At 38.2% G+C, this 27,966-nt stretch overlaps 1 long non-coding RNA gene across 1 annotated transcript in view; it reads left to right on the top strand.

The window, feature by feature from the left end:
• The window catches only part of LOC106634295 (uncharacterized), a 52,528-nt gene extending 26,056 nt beyond the window's left edge, over positions 1-26,472 (top strand). The window contains exons 3-5 of the long non-coding RNA XR_008622834.2: positions 9,325-9,368; positions 10,096-10,162; positions 10,421-26,472. This is a non-coding gene — a long non-coding RNA (uncharacterized LOC106634295). The remainder of the gene's footprint in view (positions 1-9,324; positions 9,369-10,095; positions 10,163-10,420) is intronic.
• Positions 26,473-27,966: the final 1,494 nt, after the last annotated feature.

Genomic DNA, 27,966 nt, shown 5'->3' with positions numbered 1-27,966 from the left:
TTATTATCTTGCTTTATCCTGAAGATTCCATTAAGTGGCTGCTGGGTATATGCAGCGAAGTAATATTTTCAGGATTCCACTATTTCTATTTGGGGGCTATTTGATGGTAAGGTGAATTAAATCCACTTATTTAAATTTTAAGGCATTAGTAGAAGGCAAGCTCATTAGGAATGGATGTGCATATGTTCTGAAAAATGCAGATGAGCCTTTATGAATCTTCATTTGCAGAAATGTGACAATCATTTATCAGAAATTCCCAATTTTTCCAGTTGGCACTGATAACTTTAAGGCTCAGATGAAGAACTCATGGAAATGAGTCATCAAAATCATGAAATATTTTTGGTTTGTTTGTTGAAAGGTTCATGTCAATGAGAGTGAGGTATATTTGATGTATACATTTCTTATCAAAGGTCACATAAGTGGGACAGGAAGAATGACCCCAGCATTGACATGAGAGATCTAGAAGTAATATTAGCCACATTGAGAAGGTAGCTGCTTGTAAAGGGAGGAACAAATCATTGGGCAGGATGCTCTAAGGTAGCAAAGGACTCCACATAGTGTTACAGAATATCCTATAACATTACAAGGGTAAATGAAAAGGGCTATTAGGACTAAAATTAAAATCAATTCCAGTGCTTACTAGTAAATATTAGCCTATTGCGGTCCTCCAGAATTCTGGTTTAGAATAATATTCGCACACTTAAATTGTCAAATTAGCAATATCAGTGATATACACCTCAAAGAGTTATTTTGAGAATGAAATAAGATAATATGTAGGAAATATGCAGCAGAGTCACTACCTAAAGGTGGGGTGTATGGCAGCATGGGGAATTGCTAATACACATATACACATTCCAATATAAAATGCCTTTTTGAATCATGGCAATGATAACAGTGTAGTATAATGAGCCAAAGATGACCTATGTGTATTGAACCCTAGGTTTTTTAATTCTTTTCTCCTATGTGTGTGTTTTTTTTAATTTTCATTTTTCTTTATTTCTTCTAAAAAAAAAAACAGGTTACATGTGCAGAATGTGCAGGTTTGTTACATAGGTATACATGTGCCATGGTGGTTTGCTGTACCCAGTGACCCATCCTCTAAGTTTTCACCCCTCGTCCCCCAATCCTGCATAGAATTCCATGGTGTATATGTACCACATTCTCTTTATCCAGTCTCTCATTGATGGGCCTTTGGGCTGGTTTTATGTCTTTGCTATTGTAAATAGTGCTGCAATAAACACATGTGTGCATGTGTCTTTATAGTAGAATGATTCATATTCCTTTGGGTATATACCCAGTAATGCGATTGCTGGGTCAAATGGTATTTCTGGTTCTAGATCCTTGATGAGTCACCATACTGTTTTCCACAATGGTTGAATTAATTTACATTTCCACCAACAGTGTAAAAGCGTTCCTATTTCTCCACAGCCTCGCCAGCATCTAATGTTTCTTGACTTTTTAATAATCGCCATTCTGACTGGCGTGACATGGTATCTCATTGTGGCTTTGATTTGCAATTCTCTGATGATCAGTGATGTTGAACTTTTTAAAATATATTTGTTGGCCACGTTAATGTCTACTCTTGAGAAGTGTCTGTTCATATCCTCTGCCCACTTTTTGATGGGGCTGTTTTTTTCTCGTAAATTTGTTTAAGTTGCTGTTTACTTCTTCACTGCAATATGATAACTGTTAGCTCAAAAACCTGCTGGTGCCAAATGAATTTTTGCACATCAAAATTGCTTTTTTCCTTTTGAACATCTGATCCAGAGACTTCTTTCTATAATACTGAGTGACATCGCCTAGACATATAGGCCCCTCTCTGATACATCTGTGCTCTCTTCAGAGAGTTCCCTTGTCTTTTCCCCTTCTGTGTCATGGACCCCTGGCCATATGCTTCGGGACCGTTTCAGGCTGTGAAAGTTTTATCCTGTCATGTGAAAGCACTGCCTAATAAAGCTTCTTGAGTGTTACTGCCTCTCATCATCATAGCTTCTTCCTTGATTAGCCCCAAATCCCTGGACTCAAACAGGTGATGACAAAGATGGGATTTTGGCGATTAGAGTATGGGCATGAAGACTGCCTAGCCAGTGAGACCACCCATTGACATAATGATCCTGGATAGCTTTAAGTGGTTGGGGCTTAAAATGTAAAACACCTCTGCTTTAGTTTGACATGGCATTGCTTCATGCTGTATTATACTCTATAGTTTTCATGGTTTTCTCCTGTGTCTCATTAGTCTGACCGAGGAAGCACCAAAATGTCTTTGAACCTACATCATGAAAACTGAATTTCTGTGTTACAGGTGTTGAGATACTCAGGGAAGGAGGCTAAACCATTTACTGGGACCCCTCACTAGGCAGGCTCTGAATATTGTAATACTTGTGGGCCTTAATAAGAAAGAGAAGAAATGCAGGCCTCTAGAGAAAAAAAAATGGATTTTCTTTGATCCCATAATGGAGATTCCTGCAGTGGGACTGGTGGTTTGGGGAATTCTTTAATGAGAAGGCATCTTCATCCTTAGGGACTACTATGGCAGGTTAAGGAGCCAGTGAAGCTGAGATGCAGGACTAGGCCAGTCAGCTAAGTGAAGTTAGGGGCAGCAGCTTTGTAAATATCATGCCTCTGCTATTGTCCCATCTGATCTGCTGCTAAAAGTGATGTAAATTCTAGTCTCTCCCCAGCGGGATATGGCCACACCAAACCTTTGGACTGAGCCAGCTAAATCATTACTTAAAATGAGTAAATACATGGAAATCTATATTCCTGATTCTCTAAAGACTCCAAAGGAGGTGGCTACTCATGAAAAAATGTTGCAAACCGTGAGACATATGTTGGGCCCTGTCTTTGACAATTTCTCACCAGGGTGCCACTCAGAAGGGATTTAAAAGCTCAAACTCCCCAGGGGAAATAAGTTAAGCTGAGCTGGCAAGGAAAATCATGGGAAAACAACCAGCACCCTTTTTTAAGAAGTAGAACTGTGTCACCGTAATAGGAACTGGGATAACTGGGATAATGTACCCACTACATTGCCAGTAACTACATGCAAAGTAATAAAATAGAAAAGGCAAAAGGAAAAGACCAACAAGGAGGAACTAGTTATCAGCTGGAGGAAGAGACTTGTTCCATCTATTGTCCTAAGGCCCAGTAACTTCTTAAGGATTTAACCCATAAACCACTCGCGGTTTAAAGTGTGAACCCAAAATATCTGAGACAGGTCTCAACCAATTTAGAGAGTTTACTTTGCCAAGGTTAAGGACATGCCCATGAAACAGCCTCAAGAGGTCCTAATGACTTGTGCCCAAGGTTGTCTGGGCACAGCTTGGTTTCACACATTTTAGGGAGACAGGAGACATCAATCTGTATTTGTAAGATGTACACTGGTTCTGTCCAGAAAGGCAGGAAAACTGGAGGAGGGGGAGGTGACTTCCAGGTCATATATAAATAAGAAACAAAAGGTTGCATTCCCTTGAGTCTCTGATTAGCCTTTTACCAAATACGCAATTTACATGTGAGAGGAGGTATAGTAATAGTCACTTATCCCTTAGTCTGACCTTAGTAAAACAATAGGGTAGAGGAAGAAATCAGACATGCCCTTGGCCTAAGAGGGATGACTTTGAGGTCTGTCTGTCCTTTGTCCACAAAGAATTTCTTTGTGGGCAAATAATGAGGGAGATATGTAGTTTTTTTTTTTTTTTTTTTTTAATCTTTGTAGCTATCTTGTTTAGGAATAAAATGGGAGACAGATTTGCCTGACATAGTCCCCAGCTTGATGTTTTTATTGGCTTAGTGATTTGTGGGGGGGGGGCGGGGGGGGCGGGGGTCCCAAGATTTATTTTCCTTTGACATTTACCCCCTTTTTAAAATCTTTTGGAGAAAGCATTTTAGAAGAAAAAGAGTTTTTTTTTGTTCCAGATTTGCCTCATGGCTAGGATGGTTTTTTCCTAGACAGGTAGGTCTCACGTTATCAGGAAAGGTCATTTTTAGTAGGTTGTGAATTCTTACGTTCTACAAAGAAAAAACAGGAGGAAGAAGGGAGAAAAACAACAACAACAAAAATATGAAGAGCAATCCTGAAAAATCAATATAGGCCATCTTACTCTGAAGTTCATACATCAGTAGGCAGGTATGCAAGTGGTTTATATATGTAAATAGGTTGCTGCCATTTCATTTTCTTCTGAAGTTTACCTTTTCTCGCTTCAGTTTGCAGGGCTTAAAGAAAGCACAGGTTAATTTTTGGTGATTTCAAATCAGGAAAAGTTGGGAGGGGGAAGGAAAGAAAATAAAATTGTAACTATTATTTTGAAGACTTGTAGCCAGGAAAAATTTTAGAATTCAGTCCATGCTGTAGAAAATAATAAAAATTCAAAAACATGAGGCAAGACTAGAATCTAACAACAGGTGTACTGTAGTGCAAAAGAAAAATAAATCGTGGGACCCCCAAATCACTGAGCTAAAGGGAAAGTCAAGCTAGAAACTGTTTAGGGCAAACCTGCCTCCCATTCTATTCAGTCATCCTTCTGCTCACTGAGGTAAATGCATATCTGATTGCCTCTGTTGGAAAAGCTTATGAGAAACTCAAAAGAATTCAACCTTTGTCTCTTATCTACCTATGACCTGGAAGCCCACTCCTCAATTCTAGTCATCCCACCTTTTTTGGACCTAACCAATGTTCATCTTTCATATATTGATTTAATTCTCATGTCTCCCTAAAATGTATAAAACCAAACTGTTCCCTGACTACCTGGGCACATGTCTTCAGGACCTCCTGAGGCTGTGTTACGGCACATGTTCTCACTTGGCAAAATAAACTTTCTAAATTTGCTGAGATCAGTCTCAGATATTTGGGGTCCACAGTTTGGTAACCATTAAGGGATTCTTAGTGGAGGTGCCCTGACATTGACAAAACTCCTATTGGTGTCCGGTACCAGCTTGAGCTATCCTTAAGGCTCAAACTCATAGAACATTTTGCTGAGGTCTGGAAGCCACCTTCCCCCTCCCCGCCCAACTTCCCCCGTGCTTCCAGAGAATCCCTGATCTTCAATAATTTGGTTAAAGTCTAAAGTGTATTTTGCTGTACAGCTCCTTTTTTTTGGAGTTTTACTTGCTTCCAATAAGGAAGGCAAGTTTTCCTGTTTCCATGATGATGAAAGGCAGGTAACTCCTTTCTGGAGTTTGAGCTTGTTTCCAACGGGAGAAAAGTTTAAGTTTTTTCCTGCTTCTAGGATGGTAGAGAACAGTCTTCAGCCTGAGATCCATCCCTAGGTATGTAGCTGAATTGGGGTATTTTTCTTGGCTAAAGTTAAGACTAACAACAAGCTGGTCTTAATTTCTCCTTAACATTAGAGCACTCAGTAATCAGATAAATTGGGAGATCATTTGTTTTGCTTAATGGTTTCTTGTTGTTCTTTGTTTGTTTCTGTATTTGTTGTTGATTTGGTCTTTCTCCCATTGGGTTTGACCAACTCTATCCGACTTGATCAAATCCAAAGGAAAGTTCCAAATTATGGAGAACAAGGCCTCTGAAGTGGCTAAATTTCCACACACAAAAAATAAAAATAAAAAAGATGGGGAATGGGTTGGGAGAAAAACAGCAAACAACAAAAACGATTTTTTATTTTGACTACTTAACCGGCTTTATTTACATAATAAGCCCATCTTTTTGCTAGACAAACCAAACTGAAAGAGCAATGGCTGTCACCCCATGCTGCAGTTTCATAGCTGAGGTTCTACTTTCTTTCTTATTTTCCCTATGACAGCCTGAGTTTGCTTCCTAAATCAAGACCTTTGTGTTTTGATACTTGTTACCTCTGAAATATCAACAATCTGTCCTAGCTAAAATGTGGTAATGATGTCAGAGGTGTTTAAACCAGAGCAACTCCATCTAAAATGGGGGATGGGTAAAATACGACTGAGACCTACTGGGCTGAATTCCCAGGAGGTTAGGCATTCTAAGTCACAGGATGATCTAGTACGTCAGCACAAGATACAGGTTATAAAGTCTTCCTTTGCTGATAAAACAGGTTGCAGCAAAAAAAGCCGGCCAAAACCCACCAAAGCCAATTTGGGGATGAAAGTGACCTCTGGTTGTCCTCACTGCTCATTATATGCTAATTATAATACATTAGCACGCTAAAAGCCACGCCCAACAGCACCATGACAGTTTACCAATGTCATGACAATGTCAGGAAGTCACTCTATATGGTCTAAAAAGGGGAGGAACCCTCAGTTCCTAGAAGCACACATCCCTCTCCCAGAAAACTCATGAATAATCCAGCCCACGTTTAACATATAATCGAGAAATAACTAGAAGTATCCTTAATGGAGCAGTGCAAGCCACTGCTCTGCCTATGGAGTAGCCATTCTTTTATTCCCTCACTTTCTTAATAAATTTGTGTTTACTTTATGGACTTGCCTTGATTTCTTTCTTGTGTGAGATCCAAGAACCCTCCCTTGGGGTCTGGATTCAGACTCCTTTCTGGTAACATCTTTCTGGCAAACCACTAAGGGATTATACTGAAATGACCCCCGACCCAAAGGAAAATCTTCTGTGTGCAGCACCACTAGGCCAACTTTGGGTAAGTGAGGCGCATTTAACTCGGTAAAGAATGGAATTGGGTTAGAGACCCAACTTAGAAAAGTTAGAGTCTGCCCTAAGATAGAGAGGGTTAAAGACCCCCTCTTAATAAAAGGCAAGGGTGCTTGACTGAACCTGTGTGGGGCCCAACTTAGGAAGGTTAGAGCCCTTCCTAAGATTTATGGGGTTGGAGGCCCCTCTCAGTAAAGTTCCTCTCGGCTAAAAGTGGGTTTGGCACTACTGGATGTTAACTGCTATTTTCTTTGGACTTATCTGCCTTGCACTCTTTGCTGATGGCTATGGGAGACAGAATTAAACATATTCAGGATCAAAGGACATGGCGAGCTATTTTTCCCCAAAAGGGAGACACTCGAGAGCTGATGGGACTTCTGGATAAGATCCCTTTGTGACTGAAAAGCAGCTGCTTGAACTTTTGATTAAGTCTAACTGCAGTGGGTGGGTCTTTCTCTGGCCTCCCTGAGTTCCTCACCTTCCCCACCCTGCTTCAGGCAATGCTTTTCTCCCTTTCTCTTCTTTCCCTGTCCTATCTTTTCTGTCATTCAGGGGAACCTTCTTGCCCAGAGATCGCATGTTGAAAAATGTCCTTGGGAGCTTTGTCTTGGTCTCTGCCATATCTTGTATACATGTGGTGGTACTTTCTCTTGGTCTCTGCCATCCAGGGAAGAGGAATTTGGGGGTACATGTCATAGTTATCTCTGAAAATTAAATTGAGCCATTAAAAGCCAATGCAATCTCAAAATTGACTGCTCTAGTCTCCTGGGAAGAGCAATAAAATATTTCCAATTCTACAGCTTAGCAGCTAAGGCTTTGTGTTTTTCCAGTGGTGGCACAGGTTCAGGGTTCAATTCCTGGCTTAGGGAATAAGCCCTTTCTGGTTTGATATCTGCATGACATTTACCATTTGTTGATTATCTTCCCCTCCACAAACCATGTTGAATTTTTCTTTCTTTGAGGACAGAAATATTGGCCATTTGGCCTGGCTAAATTTGGGTAATAAGAAATTTAAAAGGATCTTTTTAAAAAGAGTATTACATTTAAAAGTCAGCCTAATTAAAAGAGGATATTCAAGCTCTAAAAGCCTGGGACTCCTTGTGAACAACAAGTAGTGCCACAGACCTTGTTTTGGGAAAAAACTCTTTTTTTTTGTTTGTTTTTTCTCATGAAACCCCAGGAACCAGAAGTGGAGAGATCCCTTCAAAATCTAAGGCTCTTTTCTCTTTTGCATTGCATTATCAGGTGTTTTTAACCCTTGGGGGGATCAGAAATTGCTCCACATTATAATAGAACTTTGGTGTGTAATAACTGGGTAGGAAATATGCTTTGGGGAATAGCTAATGACAGTTAAAGGTGAATATTTGGCTTTTCACATGTTTGGATCAGAGGAGCATGCTCTTGGCCACCTAGAAGGTATGGCAACGTGCTCATCCCTGCCCCACACTGAGACCTAAGAAGACTCCCATGGAAGATGGGGTAATCACAGAGTAGGTTGAGTGGCTTTGAATTGCTTTGCAGTGAAATGCACAGTAAAATCATTGCACTGTCTTGTTCTGTAGCATTTGTCTTTTTTGGGATTTAAGATATGATATAAAGTGGGACCCTTAAATTTTGGGGGATCTTTTTTGCTTTCCAGCTGTGCCTGTTTATTAAGCCATAGAAACCGCATGTTTTCCTGGCCCTGTTCCTCCAAGGGCTCCACCCTGAAGCAGTAATCTGATTAAGAACCTGGCAAATAAAAAATCTTAAAACTACTGGAACATTTCTGTCTATGTATTTATATGTGTTGTGTGTGTGTGTGATATGAAAGAGCTTTGATTGTTTTCGAAAATCATAAGAGCTTAAATCTAACATTCTATCAGAAAATAAAAACGAACGAATGCCTTTTAGTTCATGTGACTTTAGTAAAGTTTCAGAAATAAAAACAGTTTTGAAGATCATTGGTAAAATTCAAATGTCTTCAAAATTCAGACATTTGGTCTGAAGTAGGTTAAATATTAAGTTTGCTAGATGTGTTAGGGTCATAAACGGCTTCTTTGATTTTTGAAAATTGTTCAACCTACTTACTTTGAAGCAGATTCTAGGTAAAGCCTGGGGATATGTGGTGTTAGCCATGCCTCCTAGTTATGCTGGATAGTCAAACCTTATCTGCACTTCTTTCTGTGTCCTAGGCTCCAAAGGTAGTACATAGTTAAAATCACCTACAATCCAGGTTTTTCCACCAATGGTTCCTAAGAGTTCTTTCTTTAGGCTGTATTTGTGAATATATGTTTTTGGTAGGTGTTCCAAAATTTTTAGAAACTTCTGTAACTCTGATATAACTTAGTGTATGCTATTAATAGTTATAATAATTGTTATGTAAAATTGTTGTATGCCACAGAAGTCACCAAAATTCTTAGTCAATTGTGGCTTTAATAGAGACTGCCCTAAAGTGTTTTGTCATCCAGGGACAATTGTTGCCTTGTTTTTTTTTTTTGTTTTGTTTTTGTTTTTCTTTAGAGGTGGTTTCATAATCAGCTACAGAACTCTAATAGGTGTTCTTAAATGCAGGTTTCTGATAAATTTGGAGATTGTGATGTTAGAATAGAAGAAAAAACTTTCAGGATCTCCTGGAGTGCTGAAATGTTCACGAATATCAGGCAGAACAGGAGTTAACAACATGGACTGGACTAATAGAAGACTAAAGTAATCTTTTTGACTTTTTGCTTAAAAGGATCCTCTGTTTTGTTTTTCAGAGCCAATAAAACTTTTCTTTTGAGTGATTTGCAGCTTTTAACAAGTAAGTAAAATATACTCCTGTGAACAAAATTTGGAGCATATTTGTTTCTCTCTACCTGATTTCTCCAGAATTTGGAAACTATTTGTGAGTATTCTTAACTTATGACAATATAGTTATTTGCATAAGTGCAATAAGAATGTTTTCTTCTGTAACAGGACAAAATAAAAGAAACCAGTTATTTTACCAAGGCTTTGACTGGAATGGCTTGCTTTCCTTTAAGGAATCGAATTTGGCTTACAGGGCCAATAAAAGCCCCTTGGGAAAACTGGCCTCATACCCTGTCTACACTGTCCTGTACAGGGTTCCTGACCTGTAGTAAATAAAGAATGTCACTTTCTAACAGGCCCAGGAGCCCTAGGTTATCTTGGGACCTCGAAAAAAGAGGAATTTACCTAACTGATAAATATTTGATAGTACAAACCTATGGCTAGGCTTGGCTTTGGAAAAAAGCCTTATCTGAGATTCCTTTTGTGGAACAAAGTCCAATCAAAGCCAATTTAAAAAGCCTATGTGAAAAATGATTATTTTTGCTGTACTTTACACAAATAATCAGGCTAAGTGTAAGACTATGGCGTATTTTTGCAAACAAATCAGCCCTGTTAGGATTTGTCTTTAGTAAAAATGGGAGAATGGAGAGATAGAAAAAACATATTTTAAAAACAATGGTACACTTGTTATAAAATTGTGATCTCATCAGTTATTTTTGAGTTTTCTTTCTACGATTTAGACTGAACCTGCTTATTTCTGTGAACCAACCAGTGATCTCTTATGGCTGTTCAAAAGTAACAAGAGAGGTGGGTAATGTAAAAAATCTAGATCAATATTCTAATTCTGAGCACATATTGGAATGTATAGCATGTATAGCAACTCCATATCACTTTGGTTCCAAAGTCTCCCAGTTCATGAAAAGCCTTCTTATTTAGTTTACTTGGGATAATTTTACTTATTTTGTTTTACTGTTGTGAAATATAGTGCTGTCGTACTCTTTGCGTAGGAATGCAGGATAAGCTTACTGAATGTATTCTTAAATTGAACACTTATTAATCTTCCAGATATCACCTTTTGTCATAACTCAAGTCTTATGAATGGCCCTCACCATAACGATGCTTTTTGACTGAGCTCTTCTCTAACCTGAATGCAAGAGGTTAGGCATGAATATCATCCCCCCTGTTCAGCCTGAAGAAGTTACAGAAGATGAATCTTCCTCTCTCTACAGCCCTTAGGATTAAGGGTTCTCTTACTGAATGTATTCTTAAATTGAACACTTATTAATCTTCCAGATATCACCTTTTGTCATAACTCAAGAGTTATGAATGGCCTTCACCATAATGATGCTTTTTGACTGAGCTCTTCTCTAACCTGAATGCAAGAGGTTAGGCATGAATATCATCCCCCCTGTTCAGCCTGAAGAAGTTACAGAAGATGAATCTTCCTCTCTCTACAGCCCTTAGGATTAAGGGTTCTCTTATAAAAGGGAGGGGGTAAATATGTCAGAGACATTTGAACCAGAGAAACTCCATCTTGAATAGTCCCTGTGTAAAATAAGACTGAGACCTACTGGGATGCATTCCCAGGAGGTTAGGCATTCTAATTCACAGGATGAGATAAGAAGTCTCCACAAGATACAGATTATAAAGATTTGGCTGATAAAACTGTTTGTGATAAAGAAGCTGGCCAAAACACACCAAAACCAAGATGCCAACAAAAGTGTCCTCTGGTTGTCCTCACTGCTCATTATATGCTAATTATAATGCATTAGCATGTTAAAAGACACTCCCACCAGTGCAATGACAATGTACAAATGCCTTGGCAACATCAAGAAGTTACCCTATGTGGTTTAAAAATGGTAGGAACCCTCAGTTCTGGGAATTGCCCACCCGTTTTCTGGAAAACTCATGAATAATCCACCCCTTATTTAGCATATAATCAAGAAATAACTGGAAGTATCCTTAGTGAAGCAGCCCAAGCCACTACTCTTCCTATGGAGTAGACATTCTTTCATTAGTTAACTTTATTAATAAACTTGCTTTCACTTTATAGATTCACCTCAAATTATTTCTTGCATGAGATCCAAGAACCCTTTCTTGGGGTCTGGATCTGGACTCCTTTACAGTAACAATGAGATTTAAAAATATTATTTTAAGGAGCTCAATGGTTAAAAGTCAGCGTAATTAAAAGCTAACATCCAAGATGTGTGCATGTGTGTGTGTGTGTGTACATGCGCACGTGTGTGTATGTTTGCATTAAAAGACTTTATGGTTTTTTTTCTCTCCTAAGACCTTGTCTCCTCTGAGCAAAAGTTTATTATTTTTTTCTCAGTTTATTGAATTTCATTGTCTTCATTTAGTTCTGCTGTCTCTGCTTTCTCTTGCCTCCGTCTGCTGCATGAGGGGCCTAAGACAGCTTATAATAGCCCGGGATTCACTGAAGAAAACAGACAAAGCACCAGACTCTCTTCTGGGGAGAAACTTGTTTTTCTTTATGGAACCCCGAGAGTGGGTAAAAAGAAAAGTTTGTCTCAGATCATAAAGTACTTGCTTTTGCATTGTGTTACCAGATTTTTTGACTAAAATAGTTATTATAACGGAGGCTATTCTTGGGTACTTAAGAAAGAGGATAGTTTAGACATTTAGAACGGTCTTTGTTAATGTTTTTAAAAGTGCACTGTAAAAGCATCATGTGGTCTAGCCTCATAATAATTCTCCCTGTCTGGAGACCCAGGATTCAGTATGGGCCCTATCCAGAGTTCAGAGATACAGTTAAAAGATAGGTAGTCTCTATCTAAATACAACCGGTCTCCCCTTACAGTCCTATGACAGATTTCTATAATTTTTATTTGGCATCCATTTTTAATCTCCCTCTAGCACCAGACTACTTCTCTCTGTACTATGAGATGTAAATGTCATTACCATATTTTTTTTAACGTAAGATTTCCTTTAATATGCAAACTTAGGACTATCTAGCAGACAATTGCCTAGGGTAATGAAATAGTTTATTAAGACTGTGTAACAGCTCCCCAGTTCCAGGCAGTGCAGCTCAGGGATAAAATTTTTCCACTTTAGAAAATGAGAGGGAAGAGTACAGAGAAATTCATCTTGCAACTCGGGTACCAGTTTAGTCACACTGAAATAAAGCACCAAGCAGATTACTGAAGCTCTAGATTCCAGGCCTTAGCTACTGGACAGCATTTCTAGACCCACTCTGGACCAAAAGAAAATCCACCGTTCTGAAAGAAATAAAAAAAAATTAAAACTTAGTTCTGACAGAGTTCACCACATTCAGACATAAGAGCTTCTGGGCCTTGAATAACCATAAGCAGTAGCCAGGCAGTCATTGCCATGAGCCTTGGGTGCAATCCAACAGTGTACTGGCTTCAAGTGTCATCCAGTGCAGTGCTACCTGCGGTGGCCATGGGATTGCTTGTGGCACTCCTCCAAAAACTTCAGGCAGCCCAGCATGGAGAGAGAGAGAGAGAGAGAGGAGAGAGAGAGAGAGAGAGAGAGAGAGACTCCTTTTGATTAGGACAAAGAGAGGGAAGAGAGTGAGATAATTTTTCTGGTAACCCGGGAAATTTTCCCTTAACTTAACCAACACCACCAACATGGTGCTTCAAGGAGTCAGCAAGAGCTGCGCTGTTACTGAATTTAGAACTTAGTGTGCCTTACAATCCTGATATGGCTGCAGTGACCACAAAGTTAAATTACCACTCTAAATACCCTTTGAATATGTAAACAGCCTTCTCGAGAAGTATGGGTAAAAATAAGTGCAGAATACTAAGATTAGAGTACATACCTAACTCTTCAATGAGCAGACACTGAAAAATATCCACAAGCATCAAGAACATACAGAAAAACATGACCTCACCAAATGAACTAAGTAAGGCACCAGTGACCAACTATGAAGTGTCAGATATATGTGACCATTCAGACAGAGAGTTCAAAATACCTGCCTTGATGAAGCTCAACAAACTTTAAGATAATACAGACAATAGAGTCACAATTTTATTAGATGAATTGCAAAAAGAGACTGAGAAACTATGAAAAATCTAGCAGAAATGCTGGAGCTGAAAAGTACAATTAACATACTGAAAAAAATGCATTAGACCCTAGCAACAGCAGAATTGATAAAGCAGAAAAAAAATAGTAAGCTTAGAGACAGGCTATATGAAAATACACAGAAGAGAAAAAAGAATTTAAAAATTAAAGCATGACTATGAGATATAGAAAATATCTGCAAAGGGGCAAATCTAAGAGTTCTTAGCCTTGAACAAGACGTAGGGAGAAAGGGGATAAAGTTTATTCAAAGATATAGTAACAGACAATTATCCAAACCTAAAGAATCATAGGAATACCGAGGTACGAGAAGGTCCTAGAACACCAAGTGGATTAAAGCCAAATGAAACATCTCCACGCATTTAATAAATTCTCAAAAGTCAAAGATAAAGAGAGGATACTAGAAGCACCATGAGAAAAATAAACAAATAGCACATAAAGGAGCTCCAATATGTATGGCAGCAGACTTCTCAGCAGAATTCTTATAGACCAGGGGAGAGTGAGATAGCATATCCAAAATGCTGAAGAAAAACAAATCCCAACATGGAATATCGTATTCAGCAAAATTATCCTTCAACTATGAAGAAGAAATAAACACTTTCCCAGACAAATAAAAGCTGAGAGATCATGTCTACATCAGACCTGTCCTACAAGAAATGGTAAAGAGAGTGCTTCAATCAGAAAGAAAAGGCAGTTACAAAATGACAAAGAAATTATCTGAAGATATAAAACCTGTCAGTAATAGCAAGTACACAGAAAAGTACACAGTACTATAACACTGCAATTGCAGTGTCTTAGCCACTCATATCTTTAGCAGGAAGACAAATAAACTGCCAAAACTGATAGTGACAAACATCTTTCAATAGATAGACAATATAAAAAGATACAGAGACAGACAAAGTCATAAATCAGAGGAAATGACGTTAAAGTGTAGAATGTTTTCATAGTTTTCTCTTTGCTTATTTGTTTTGCTCTTTTTGGCAATCAGAGTTGTCATCAGTTTAAAAATTGGTTATAAGATGTTATTCATCAGCTTCATGGTAACCACAAACAAACCCCTATAACATAGATTTAAATATTGAAAATCAAGAAATCAAAACAAGCTACTAGATAAAATCCTTTTTTACACAAAGGAAGACAAGAAAAAAGAGAGCACCACCGACAACGAAAAAAAAAAAAAAGTAAAAAAGTGGCAGTACTACTCTTTACCAATGAATAATCAGGTTAAATTTACACTAAATTATTCAGTAAAAGTTAAGAACAGCTGAATGGATAAAAAACAAGATTCAGCTATATGCGGCCCACAAGAAAGTGGCTATACCTGTGAAGATATGCATAGATTAAAAATAAAGGAATAGAAATAGTTATTCCATGGAAATCAGAATCAAATAACACTAGGAGTAGTGCACTTATATCAGGTAAAATAGATTTCAAGACAAAAACTACACAAAGAGACAAAGAAGATCATTACATGATGATAAAGTGGTCAAATCAGGAAGAGAATATAACCGTCGTATGGAACCCCGATATATAAAGAAAATACTATTAAAAAAGAGAGAGACAATGGTAGCAGGTGACCTAAACACCTCATTTTAATCATTACACAGATCAACCAGACAGAAACTCAACAAAGAAAGGTTCAACTTAATCTTCACTCTAGATCAGGTGAACCTAATATACATTTATAGAACATTTCATGCAACAGCTGCAGAATACACATACTTCTCATCAGCACATGGAATATTCTCCAGGATAGACCAAATATTACTCCACAAAACAAGTCTCAAAAAATTCAAAAAAATTCTGAGCAAGCAGCCTGACTAGATGCAGCTGAGAAGTCCTGCTCCCACGGAAGGAAAATATGATTTCAACTACACCAACATAAATTGAACAGATCTTTGGAGAGAAAATGCCAAATGTGGACGGAGAAGAGACGCAGATGCTGAGGCTGTAAAGGGAGGAAACTGGGAACACGGCACGGAGTACCTGAACACCAAGTCTGGTTCCCAGCCCCAGACAGTGCCTGGGAAAGGGGACTTCCCCTTAAAGGAGCCCCATGGCCCAAAAGACCCGACAACAACATCAATAACAACAAAATTGTGGGCACAGTGCCAGTGATTGTAGGTGGCGCCTGAAAGGCCCAGGAGCAGGTCTGGCGAGAGGGTTAACTATCTTCCCCTCGCACCTCACAACAGAACTGCAAGCACAAGGATGCACAAAGAAACCACGCAACTAACAGCCTACCTACCGCCCATTGCTCTCAAGCGCCATCTACTGGAACACAGACAAAACTACAAGAGCAAAAAACTACTCACTGTGAAACCGAAGGGGCAAGAATTCAACAACGAACACCCCGTGCAGAGACTTGGTCCTCTGAAAACTTCCAGAAACAAAGCCAACTAGCCATACTCAATTTACATCACAGTTAAAAAATATGAGCCTCCCAAGATGAGGAAGAATAAATGCAAGAACTCTGAGAATGCAACAAGCCAGAGTGTCGAGCATTCTTATACACGAATAACAGACAAACAGAGAGCCAAATCATGAGTGAACTCCCATTCACAATTGCTACAAAGAGAATAAAGTACCTAGCAATCCAACTTACAAGGGATGTGAAGGACCTCTTCAAGGAGAACTACAAACCACTGCTCAATGAAATAAAAGAGGATACAAACAAATGGAAGAACATTCCATGCTCATGGGTAGGAAGAATCAATATCGTGAAAATGGCCATACTGCCCAAGGTAATTTAATAGATTCAATACCATCCCCATCAAGCTACCAATGACTTTCTTCACAAAATTGGAAAAAACTACTTTAAAGCTCATGTGGAACCAAAAAAGAGCCCGCGTTGCCAAGTCAATCCTAAGCCAAAAGAACAAAGCTGGAGGCATCACGCTACCTGACTTCAAACTATACTACAAGGCTACAGTAACCAAAACAGCATGGTACTGGTACCAAAACAGAGATACAGAACATATGGAACAGAACAGAGCCCTCAGAAATAAAGCCACATATCTACAACCATCTGACCTTTGACAAACCTGACAAAAACAAGCAATGGGGAAAGGATTCCCTATTTAGTAAATGGTGCTAGGAAAACTGGCTAGCCATAGGTAGGAAGCTGAAACTGGATCCCTTCCTTACACGTTACACAAAAATTAATTCAAGATGAATTAAAGACATAAATGTTAGACCTGAAACCATAAAAACCCTAGAAGTAAACCTAGGCAACACCATTCAGGACATAGGCATGGGCAAGGACTTCATGTCTAAAACACCAAAAGCAATGGCAACAAAAGCCAAAATTGACAAATGGGATCTAATTAAACTCAAGAGCTTCTGCACAGCAAAAGAAACCACCATCAGAGTGAACAGGCAACCTACAGAATGGGAGAAAATGTTCGCAACCCACTCATCTGACAAAGGGCTGATATCCAGAATCTACAATGAACTCAAACAAATTTACAAGAAAAAAACAAACAACCCCATCAACAAGTGGGCGAAGGATATGAACAGACACTTCTCCGAAGAAGACATTTATGCAGCCAAAAAACACATGAAAAAATGCTCGTCTTCACTGGCCATCAGAGAAATGCAAATCAAAACCACAATGAGATACCATCTCACACCAGTTAGAATGGCGATCATTAAAAAGTCAGGAAACAACAGATGCTAGAGAGGATGTGGAGAAATAGGAACACTTTTACACTGTTGGTGGGACTGTAAACTAGTTCAACCATGGTGGAAGACAGTGTGGTGATTCCTCAGGGATCTAGAACTAGAAATACCATTTAACCCAGCAATGCCATTACTGGGTATATACCCAAAGGATTATAAATCATGCTGTTATAAAGACACATGCACACGTATGTTTATCGCGGCACTATTCACAATAGCAAAGACTTGGAACCAACCCAAATGTCCAACAATGATAGACTGGATTAAGAAAATGTGGCACATATACACCATGGAATGCTATGCAGCCATAAAAAATGAAGAGTTCATGTCCTTGGTAGGGACATGGATGAAACTGGAAACCATCATTCTCAGCAAACTATCGCAAGGACAAAAAACCAAACACCGCATGTTCTCACTCATAGGAGGGAATTGAACAATGAGAACACATGGACACAGGAAGGGGAACATCACACTCCAGGGACTGTTGTGGGGTGGGGGGAGGGTGGAGGGATAGCATTAGGAGATATACCTAATGCTAAATGACGAGTTGATGGGTGCAGCACACCAACATGGCACATGTATACATATGTAACAAACCTGCACATTGTGCACATGTACCCTAAAACTTAAAGTATAATAATAATAATAAAATTAAAATGAGACCAGTAATGGCTCTTAACCAGTCTGAAATAAATGAAATGACAGACATGGAATTATCTGGATGGCAAGGCCGCTCTTCAAGATTCAGTATAAAGCTGAAACCCAATCTGAGAAAACCAAGTAATCCAGTGAAATGATTCAAGAGCTGAAAGACAAAATAGCCATTTTAAGCCAATCCCAGGCTAGACTTCTTGAGTTGAAGGATTCACTGCAAGAATTTTATAACACAATCAGAAGTATTAATACCAGAATAAACCAAGCTGAGAAAGAAATCTCAGAGCTTGAAAACCAGTTCTTCAAATCAACTTAGTCAAAAACAAATAAATAATTAAAGAGAAAAAAACTAACAAAAATGAACAAAACCTCTGAGAAATATGGAATTATGTGAAGAGACTCAATCGATGATTAATCAGCATCCCTGAGATAGGAGAGAGAATAAACATCTTGGAAAATATATTTGAAGTTATAGTCTATGAAAATTATCTTCCTCTCACTAGAGAGGTTTACATGCAAATCCAAGAAATACAGAGAACTCCAGGCAGATACTATACAAGACAACCATCCCCAAGGCACATGGTAATCAGGTTCACCAAGGTCAATGCCAAAGAAAAAAATTAAAGGCAGCTAGAGAGAAGGGGCTGGTCACCTACAGAGGGAACCCCATCAGGCTAGCAGTAGACCTCTCAGTAGAAACCTTGCAATACAGAAGAGATTGGGCACATATTTTGAACATCTCCAAGGAAAAAAAATCAACCAATGATTTTATATTTTGTCAAACTACACTTCCTAAGTGAAGGAGAAATAAAATCCTTTTCATTCACGCAAATGTTGGGGGAATACATTTCAACCAGATCAGCATTACAAGAGGCCCTTAAGGGAGTGCAAAACGTGGATTCGAAAGAACAATACCTGTTACCACAAAAGCACACTTCAGCACATAGCACACAGACACTGTAAAGCAACTACGTCATGAAGTCTACATAACGGCCAGCTAAGAAAATGATGAGATGATCAAAATCACATATATCAACAGTAACCTTGAATGTAAAAGGGCCAGATATCCCACTTAAAAGACACAGCATGGAAGGCTGGATTAAAAAAAAAAACAAAACTCAATCATTTGTTGTCCTCGTGAGACCTATCTCACATGTAAAAACACGTAAAGGCTCAATGTAAAAAGGGAGAGTGATATCTGCCATGCAAATGCAAAATTAAAAGAGCAGGAGTCGCTGTTCTTATATCAGATAAAATAGACTTTAAACCAATAAAAGATAAGAAGAGTAAAGAAGGACATTACATAATGATAAAGACTACAATCCAACAAGAAGCTTCAACTATAATCCTAAATATATACATACCCAACATTAGAGCACGCAGTTTCATATAACAAGTTCTTCTTGGCCTACAAAAAGACTTATACAACCACACAATAGTAGTGAAGGACTTCAACATCCCACTGACAGCAGTAGGCATACCATCAAGGTAGGAAATGGTAAACTCTGGACTTGAACCAGTCACTTGACTAATTGACCTAATAGACATCTGCAGAACATTCATCCAACAATAAAAAAAAAATACATTCTTCCCGTCTGCACGTAAAATAATTTCTAAGATTGACCACATGCTCAGTCATAAAGAAAGCCTCAATAAATTCAAAAATTTTGAAATCATACCAAGCATACTTTCAGACCACAGTGCAATAAAAATAGAAATCAAAGTCAAGAAGACCTCTCAAAACTACATGCACACCTGAAAATAAAACAACTTACTCTTGAACAGCATCAAAATTATGGCAGAAATTTAACAAAAATTAAATTAATAAAAACAGGAACACAACTTATTGAAATCTCTGGGATGCAGCCAAATCAGTGTTAAGAGCAAAATGTATAGATCTAAACGTCTTCATCAAAATGTTAGAAATGTTTCAAGTTAACAATCTAACTTTTCACATAAAGGAACTAGAAAGGAAAGAACAAACCAACCCAAAATCCAGCAGAAAATTAAAAGAAAAAACTAAAATTAGAGAATAACAGAGCCAACGACAAAAACCACATGATTATCTCAATAGATGCAGAAAAAGGCCTTTGACAAAATTCAACAACCTTCATGCTAAAATCTCTCAATAAATTAGGTATTGATGGGACTTATCTCAAAATAATAAGAGCTATCTATGACAAACGCACAGCCAATATCATACTGAATGGGCAAAAACTGGAAGCATTCCCTTTGAAAACTGACACAAGACAGGGATGCCCTCTCTCACCACTCCTATTCAACACTGTGTTGGAATTTCTGGCCAGGGCAATCAGGCAGGAGAAGGAAATAAAGGGTATTCAATTAGGAAAAGAGGAAGTCAAATTGTCCCTGTTTGCAGATGACATGATTGTATATCTAGAAAACCCCATCATCTCAGCCCAAAATCTCCTTAAGCTGATAGGCAACTTCAGCAAAGTCTCAGGATACAAAATCAATGTGCAAAAATCACAAGCATTCTTATACACCAATAACAGACAAACAGAGAGCCAAATCATGAGTGAACTCCCATTCACAATCGCTTCAAAGAGAATAAAATACCTAGGAATCCAACTTACAAGGGATGTGAAGGACCCCTTCAAGGAGAACTACAAACCACTGCTCAGTGAAATAAAAGAGGATACAAACAAATGGAAGAACATTCCATGCTCATGGGTAGGAAAAATCAACATCGTGAAAATGGCCATACTGCCCAAGGTAATTTATAGATTCAATGCCATCCCCATCAAGCTACCAATGACTTTCTTCACAGAATTGGAAAAAAAACTACTTTAAAGTTCATATGGAACCAAAAAAGAGCCCGCATCGCCAAGTCAATCCTAAGCCAAAAGAACAAAGCTGGAGGCATCACGCTACCTGACTTCAAACTATACTGCAAGGCTACAGTAACCAAAACAGCATGGTACTGGTACCAAAACAGAGATATAGACGAATGGAACAGAACAGAGCCCTCATAAATAATGCCACATATCTACAACCATCTGATCTTTGACAAACCTGACAAAAACAAGCAATGGGGAAAGGATTCCCTATTTAATAAATGGTGCTGGGAAAACTGGCTAGCCATATGTAGAAAGCTGAAACTGGATCCCTTCCTTACACCTTACACAAAAATTAATTCAAGATGGATTAAAGACATAAATGTTAGACCTGAAACCATAAAAACCCTAGAAGGAAACCTAGGCAACACCATTCAGGACATAGGCATGGGCAAGGACTTCATGTCTAAAACAGCAAAAGCAATGGCAACGAAAGCCAAAATTGACAAATGGGATCTAATTAAACTCAAGAGCTTCTGCACAGCAAAAGAAACCACCATCAGAGTGAACAGGCAACCCACAGAATGGGAGAAAATTTTTGCAATCTACTCATCTGACAAAGGGCTGATATCCAGAATCTACAATGAACTCAAACAAATTTACAAGAAAAAAACAAACAACCCCATGAAAAAGTGGGCGAAGGATATGAACAGACACTTCTCAAAAGAAGACATTTATGCAGCCAAAAGACACATGAAAAAATGCTCATCATCACTGGCCATCAGAGAAATGCAAATCAAAACCACAATGAGATACCATCTCACACCAGTTAGAATGGCGATCATTAAAAAGTCAGGAAACAACAGATGCTAGAGAGGATGTGGAGAAATAGGAACACTTTTACACTGTTGGTGGGACTGTAAACTAGTTCAACCATGGTGGAAGACAGTGTGGCGATTCCTCAGGGATCTAGAACTAGAAATACCATTTGACCCAGCAATGCCATTACTGGGTATATACCCAAAGGATTATAAATCATGCTGCTATAAAGACACATGCACACGTATGTTTATTGCGGCCCTATTCACAACAGCAAAGACTTGGAACCAACCCAAATGTCCAACAATGATAGACTGGATTAAGAAAATGTGGCACATATACACCACACCATGGAACACTATGCAGCCATAAAAAATGATGAGTTCCTTTCCTTTGTAGGGACATGGATGAAGCTGGAAACCATCATTCTCAGCAAACTGTTGCAAGGACAAACTGCCGCATGTTCTCACTCATAGGTGGGAATTGAACAGTGAGAACACATGGACACCCGAACGGGAACATCACACACCGGAGCCTGTTGTGGGGAGGGGGGAGGGTGGAGGGATAGCATTAGGAGATATACCTAATGTTAAATGACGAGTTAATGGGTGCAGCACACCAACATGGCACATGTATACGTATGTAACTAACCTGCACGTTGTGCACATGTACCCTAAAACTTAAAGTATAATAAAAAAATAAAAAAGAATAACTTAATAAATTTGAATTGCAGAAATCTACACAAACTATCAGTGAAACCAAGAATTGGATCTTCAGAAAAACAGATACGATTGATAGACCCTTTCTTAGATTAACAAAGAAAAAGAGGGATACCAGACATGCGAAGAAGAACTGGTACTAACCCTGCTGAAACTATCTCAAAAATTTGAGAAAGAAGGGCTCCTTTTTAACTTATTCTATGAAATGAGCATCAGACCTGTATCATAATCTGACAGAGACACGCACACACACAAAAGAAATCTCAGACCAATATTCATTGTGAACATAGATGTAAAAATGCTCAACAAAATAATACCAAACCAAATCCAGCTGCAGAGCAACACCTCAAAAAGTTAGTACACCATAATCAAGTAAGCATTATTCCTGGGATGAAAGGATGATTCAACTTATGCAAATTATAAATGTGCTTTAGCACATAAACAGAATTTAAAGCAAAGACAATGTGATCATTGAAATAGATGCAGTAAAAGCTTTCAATAAAATTCAATATCTGTTCATGATAAAAAAAAAAAAAACCTCAACAGACTAGGCATCAAGGGAATATACCTCAAAATAATAAAAGCTGTCTCTGACAAACCCATAGCCAACATTATATGAGTGAGAAGAGGCTGGAACAATTCTCCTTGAGAAGTGGAACAAGACAAAGATATCTACTCACACTACTCCTATTCAGTACTGGAAGCCCTAGCCAGAGCAATCAGAAAAGAGAAAGAAATAAAAGGCATCCAAATAGGAAAAGAAAAAGTCCAACCATCTCTCTTCCCTGACAATATGATTCCATACATAGAAAATCCTAAAGGCTATGCCAAAAGGTTCCTAGAACTGATCAGCTACTTCTGTAAAGATTCAGGATACAAAACCAATGTACAAAAATATCAGTAGCATTTTTACCAACAACACGTAGGCTGAGAGTGAAATCAAAAACGGAAGTTCCCTTATAGTAGGCTCAGAGAAAACAGAGTACCTAGGAATGCAGTTAACCAAGAAGGTGAAAGATTACCATAAGAATAACTACAAAACACTATTTTAAAAAATCAGAGATGACAGAAACAAAACAAAACAAAAATATATGCTCATGGACTGGAAGAATCAATATCATTAAAATGTCAACATGACACAGAGTAATTTACAAATTCAATGCTATTTCTATCAAATGACCAATGTCATTCTCCACAGAATTAGAAAAACTTTTTCTAACATTCAGACAGAACCAAAAAAGACCTTAAATAGCCAAAGACATCTTAAGCAAAAGAACAAAGCCGGAGGCATCACACTACCTGACCTCAAATGATACTACAAAGTTACAGTAATGTAAACAGCATGGTACTGGTACAAAATCAGACACATAGACTAATGGAAAGAAAAGAACAGAAAATTTAGAAATAAAATGAAACACCTACTGCCGTGTGATCTTCAAGAAGGATGATAAAAACAAGCAATGGGAAAACGACTCTTTATTCAGGAAATGGTGCTGAGATAACTGACTAGCCACAGGCAGGTAAAGCTGGACCCTTGCTTTTCACCATATACAAAAGTTAACTCAAGATGAGTTAAAGATTTAAATGTAGGACCTCAAACTACAAAAGTCCTAGGAGACAACCCAGGCAATACTCCTCTTGACATTGGCTTTGGCAAAGAATTTTTGGCCAAGTCCCCAAAAGCAGTTGCAACAATAACAGAAACAGATATGTGAGACCTAATTAAAATAAAGAGCTTATACACAGCAAAAGAAACTATCAACAGAGTAAACAGACAACATACAGAATGGGAGAAAACATCCACAAACTATGCATTCTACGATGGCCTAATATCTAGAATCTATAGAGAACTTTAAAAAAATCATTAAGAAGAAACAAATAACTCCATTAAAAATTGGCAATGACAGCGACACTATTCACAATAGCAAAGACTTGGAACCAACCCAAATGTCCATCAATGATAGACTGGATTAAGAAAATGTGGCACATATACACCATGGAATTCTATGCAGCCATAAAAAAGGATGAGTTCATGTCCTTTGTAGGGACATGGATGAAGCTGGAAACCATCATTCTCAGCAAACTATCACAAGGACAGAAAACTAAACACCACATGTTCTCACTCATAGGTGGTAATTGAACAATGAGAACACTTGGACACAGGAAGGGGAACATCACACACCGGGGCCTGTTGTGGGGTGGGGGGAGGGGAGAGGGATAGCATTAGGAGATATACCTAATGTAAATAACGAGTTAATGGGTGCAGCACACCAACATGGCATATGTATACATATGTAACAGACCTCCACGTTGTGCACGTGTACCCTAGAACTTAAAGTATAATAAAAAAAAATTGGCAATGACATTGAACAGACACTTCTCAGAAGAAGACATATAAGCAACAAAAACTCATGGAAAATGCTCAGCATCACTAATCATCAGAGAAATGCAAATGAAAACCAAATTGAGACAACATCTCACACGAGTCTGAATGGGTATTAAAAAGTCAAAAAACAATAGATGCTGGTGAGGCTGCAGAGAAAAGGGAACACTTATGCATTCCTGGTGGAAATGTAAATTAGTAGAGCCACTGTGGAAAACACTCTGGAGATTTCTCAAACATCTCAATACGGAGTTACCCTTTGATGCAGCAATTCAATTACTGGCTATGTACCCAAAGGAAAATAAATCATTCTACCAGAAAGGCATATGCACTCTTATGTTCATTGCTGTGCTATTCACAGTAGCAAAGACATGGAATCAACCCAGATGACAATCAATGGTAGATTGGATAAGGAAAATGTGGTGTATATATACCATGGAATACTATGCAGCCATAAAAATGTAATAAAATCTTTTTTCTTTTTCTTTTTAGCAGCAACATGGATGCAGGGGGAGGCCATAATCATAAGGGAGTTAACACAAGAAGAAACAACAAAATTCCACATGTTTTCATGGATAAGTGGGAGCTTAACACTGAGCATGGGAACATGAACATGAACATGAGAAATATAGACACTGTGGACTCCTAGAGGTAGGTGGTAGGGAGTGGAATGTTGGTTGAAAAACTACTTATTGAACGTTAGGCTCACTACCTGGGTCCAAAATTGCCATGTAACAATCCTACACATGTAACCCCTGTATCTCCCTGTATCTTAAACAAAAGTTGAAATTCGGAAAAGAAACTGCCTTCACGGTATCCCTTATGTGTTGCTATATCGTGTTTTCAGTTTCATTTGTCTCAAGATATTTCATGATTTCCCTTTTTTGATCCATTGCTTATTCATGTGTGTGTTGTTTTGTTTCCACATATTTGTGTATTTTCCAATTGTCCTGTTGTTATTAATTTCTAGATCCATCTTATTCTGATTGAAAAAGAGGTTTGCTATTATTTCAATCTTCTTAAATTTGTTAAGACTTGGTTTGTGGTGTAACATGTAACTTGTCCTGGAGAATGTTCCAGGTGTGCTTGAAAAGGATGTCTATTCTGCAAAATGAATATGCAAAAATGGCTAGCATTCCTATACACCAACAATAGGCAAGCAGGGAGCCAAATCATGATTGAACTCCCATTCACAATTTCTACACAAAGACAGAAATACCTAGAAACACGGCTAACAAGGGAAATGAAGGACCTCTTTAAGGAGAACCACAAACCACTTCTCAAAGGAATCAGAGAGAACACAAAAAAAAAATAGAAAAGCATTCCATGCTCATGGACAGGAAGAATCAATATCATAAAAACGGCCATACTGCCCAAAGTAATTTCTAGATTCAATGCTATTTCCATTAAACTACCATGGACAGACTTCACAGAAACAGAGAAAAAAAAAAAAAAAAGACTTTAAAATTCATAGGGAACCAAAAAAGAGCCCGAATAGCCAAGACAATCCTAAGCAAAAAGACCAAAGCTGCTACCTGACTTTAAACTATACTACAAGACTGCAGTAAACAAAACCACATGGTACTGGTACAAGGACAGACACACAGACCAATGGAACAGAATAGAGAATGCAGAAATAAGACCACACACCTACAACCAACTGATCTTCGACAAACCTGACAAAAATTAGCAATGGGGAAAGAATTCCTTATTTAATAAATGATGCTGAAAGAACTGGCTAGCCATAGGCAGAAAATTGAAACTGGACCCCTTCCCCACACCATATGCAAAAATTAACTCAAGACGGATTAAAGACTTAAACGTAAAACCCGGAACTATAAAAACCCTAGAAGAAAATCTAGATAATACCATCCAGGACATAGGCATGGGCAAAGATTTAATGATGAAAACACCCAAAGCAATTGCAACAAAAGCAAAAACTGACAAATGGGATCTAAATAAACTAAAGAGCTTCTGCACAGCAAAAGAAACTATCATCAGAGTGAACAGACAACCTACAGGATGGGAGAAATGCTTCTTCAATCTATCCATCTAGCAACGGTCTAACATCCAGAGTCTGCAAGGAACGTAAGCAAATTTACAAGAAAAGATATAACCATTAAAACGTGGGCAAAGGACATGAACAGACACTTCTCAAAAGAAGACATACATGCAGCCAACAAACATATGAAAAAATGCTGAACATCACTGATCATCAGAGAAATGCAAATAAAAACCACAATGAGATAGCACGTCACACCAGTCAGAATGGCTATTATTAAAAAGTCAAAAAACAACAGATGCTGTCAAGGTTGCAGAGAAAAAGGAACGCTTTTACACTGTTGGTGGGAGCGTAAAGTAGTTCAACCATCGTGGAAGACAGCATGGCAATTCCTCAAAAGACCTCCAGGGAGAAATACCATTTGACCCAGCAATCCCATTACTGAGTATATACCCAAAGGAATATAAATAATTTTATTATAAAGATACATGCAATGTGTGAGTTCATTACAGCTCTATTCAAAATAGCAAAGATATGGAATCTACCTAAATGCCCATCCGTGGTAGACTGGAGAAAGAAAATGTGGTACATATACACCATGGGATACTATGCAGCCATAAAAAGGAACAAGATCATGTCCTTTGCAAGGACATGGGTGGAGCTGGAAGCAATTATGCTCAGCAAACTAATGCAGAAACAGAAAACCAAACAACGCATGTTCTCACTTACAAGGGGGAGCTGAATGATGAGAACACATTTATACATGGAGGGAACAACACACACTGTGGCCTGTCAGGACGGTGGGGTCAGGGAGAGCATCAGGAAGAATGGCTAATGGACACTGGGCTTAGTACCTAGGTGATGAGGTGATCGGTGCAGCAAACCACCACGGCACACATTTACCTACGTAACAAACCTGCACATCCTGCACACGTGAACTTAAAATAAAAGTTGAAGACAAAAAAAAAAAAAAAAAGAAGAAGAAGAAGAAAAGAGTGTGTATTCTGGGACTGTTGGTTGCAGTGTTCTGCATGTATCTAAGTTCATCTGTTTATAATGTTGTTCAAGTTTGTTATTTCCTCATCAATTTTCTGTATGCATGTCCTATGCATTGTTAAAAGTGCAGTATTAAAATCTCCTATGATTATTAAATTGCTGTATATTTTTACCTCTCAGTTATTCACTGTATGCTTTATATATTTATGTTCTCTGATGTTTGGTATGTATGCGTTTATAATTATTATATCTCGTTGGTGAGTAGGTTCTTTAATTTTACACCATATACATAAATCAACTTAAAATAGATTAAAGATTTAAGTATAAGACCTGAAACTGTTCAACTCTTAAACAAGAGTATAGATAAAAACTCGCTGACATTAACCTGGGCAATGATTTTTTTGATATGTCACTAAAATCAAAGGCAACAAAAGCAAAAAGATACAAGTGGTATTACATCAAACTGGAGAGCCTCTACACAGCAGAGAAAACAA

The sequence above is a fragment of the Pan paniscus genome, chromosome X (genome assembly GCF_029289425.2).
Source record: "Pan paniscus chromosome X, NHGRI_mPanPan1-v2.0_pri, whole genome shotgun sequence".
Taxonomy (NCBI): Eukaryota; Metazoa; Chordata; class Mammalia; order Primates; family Hominidae; genus Pan; species Pan paniscus.
This window is presented reverse-complemented; position numbering and strand designations above follow the sequence as displayed.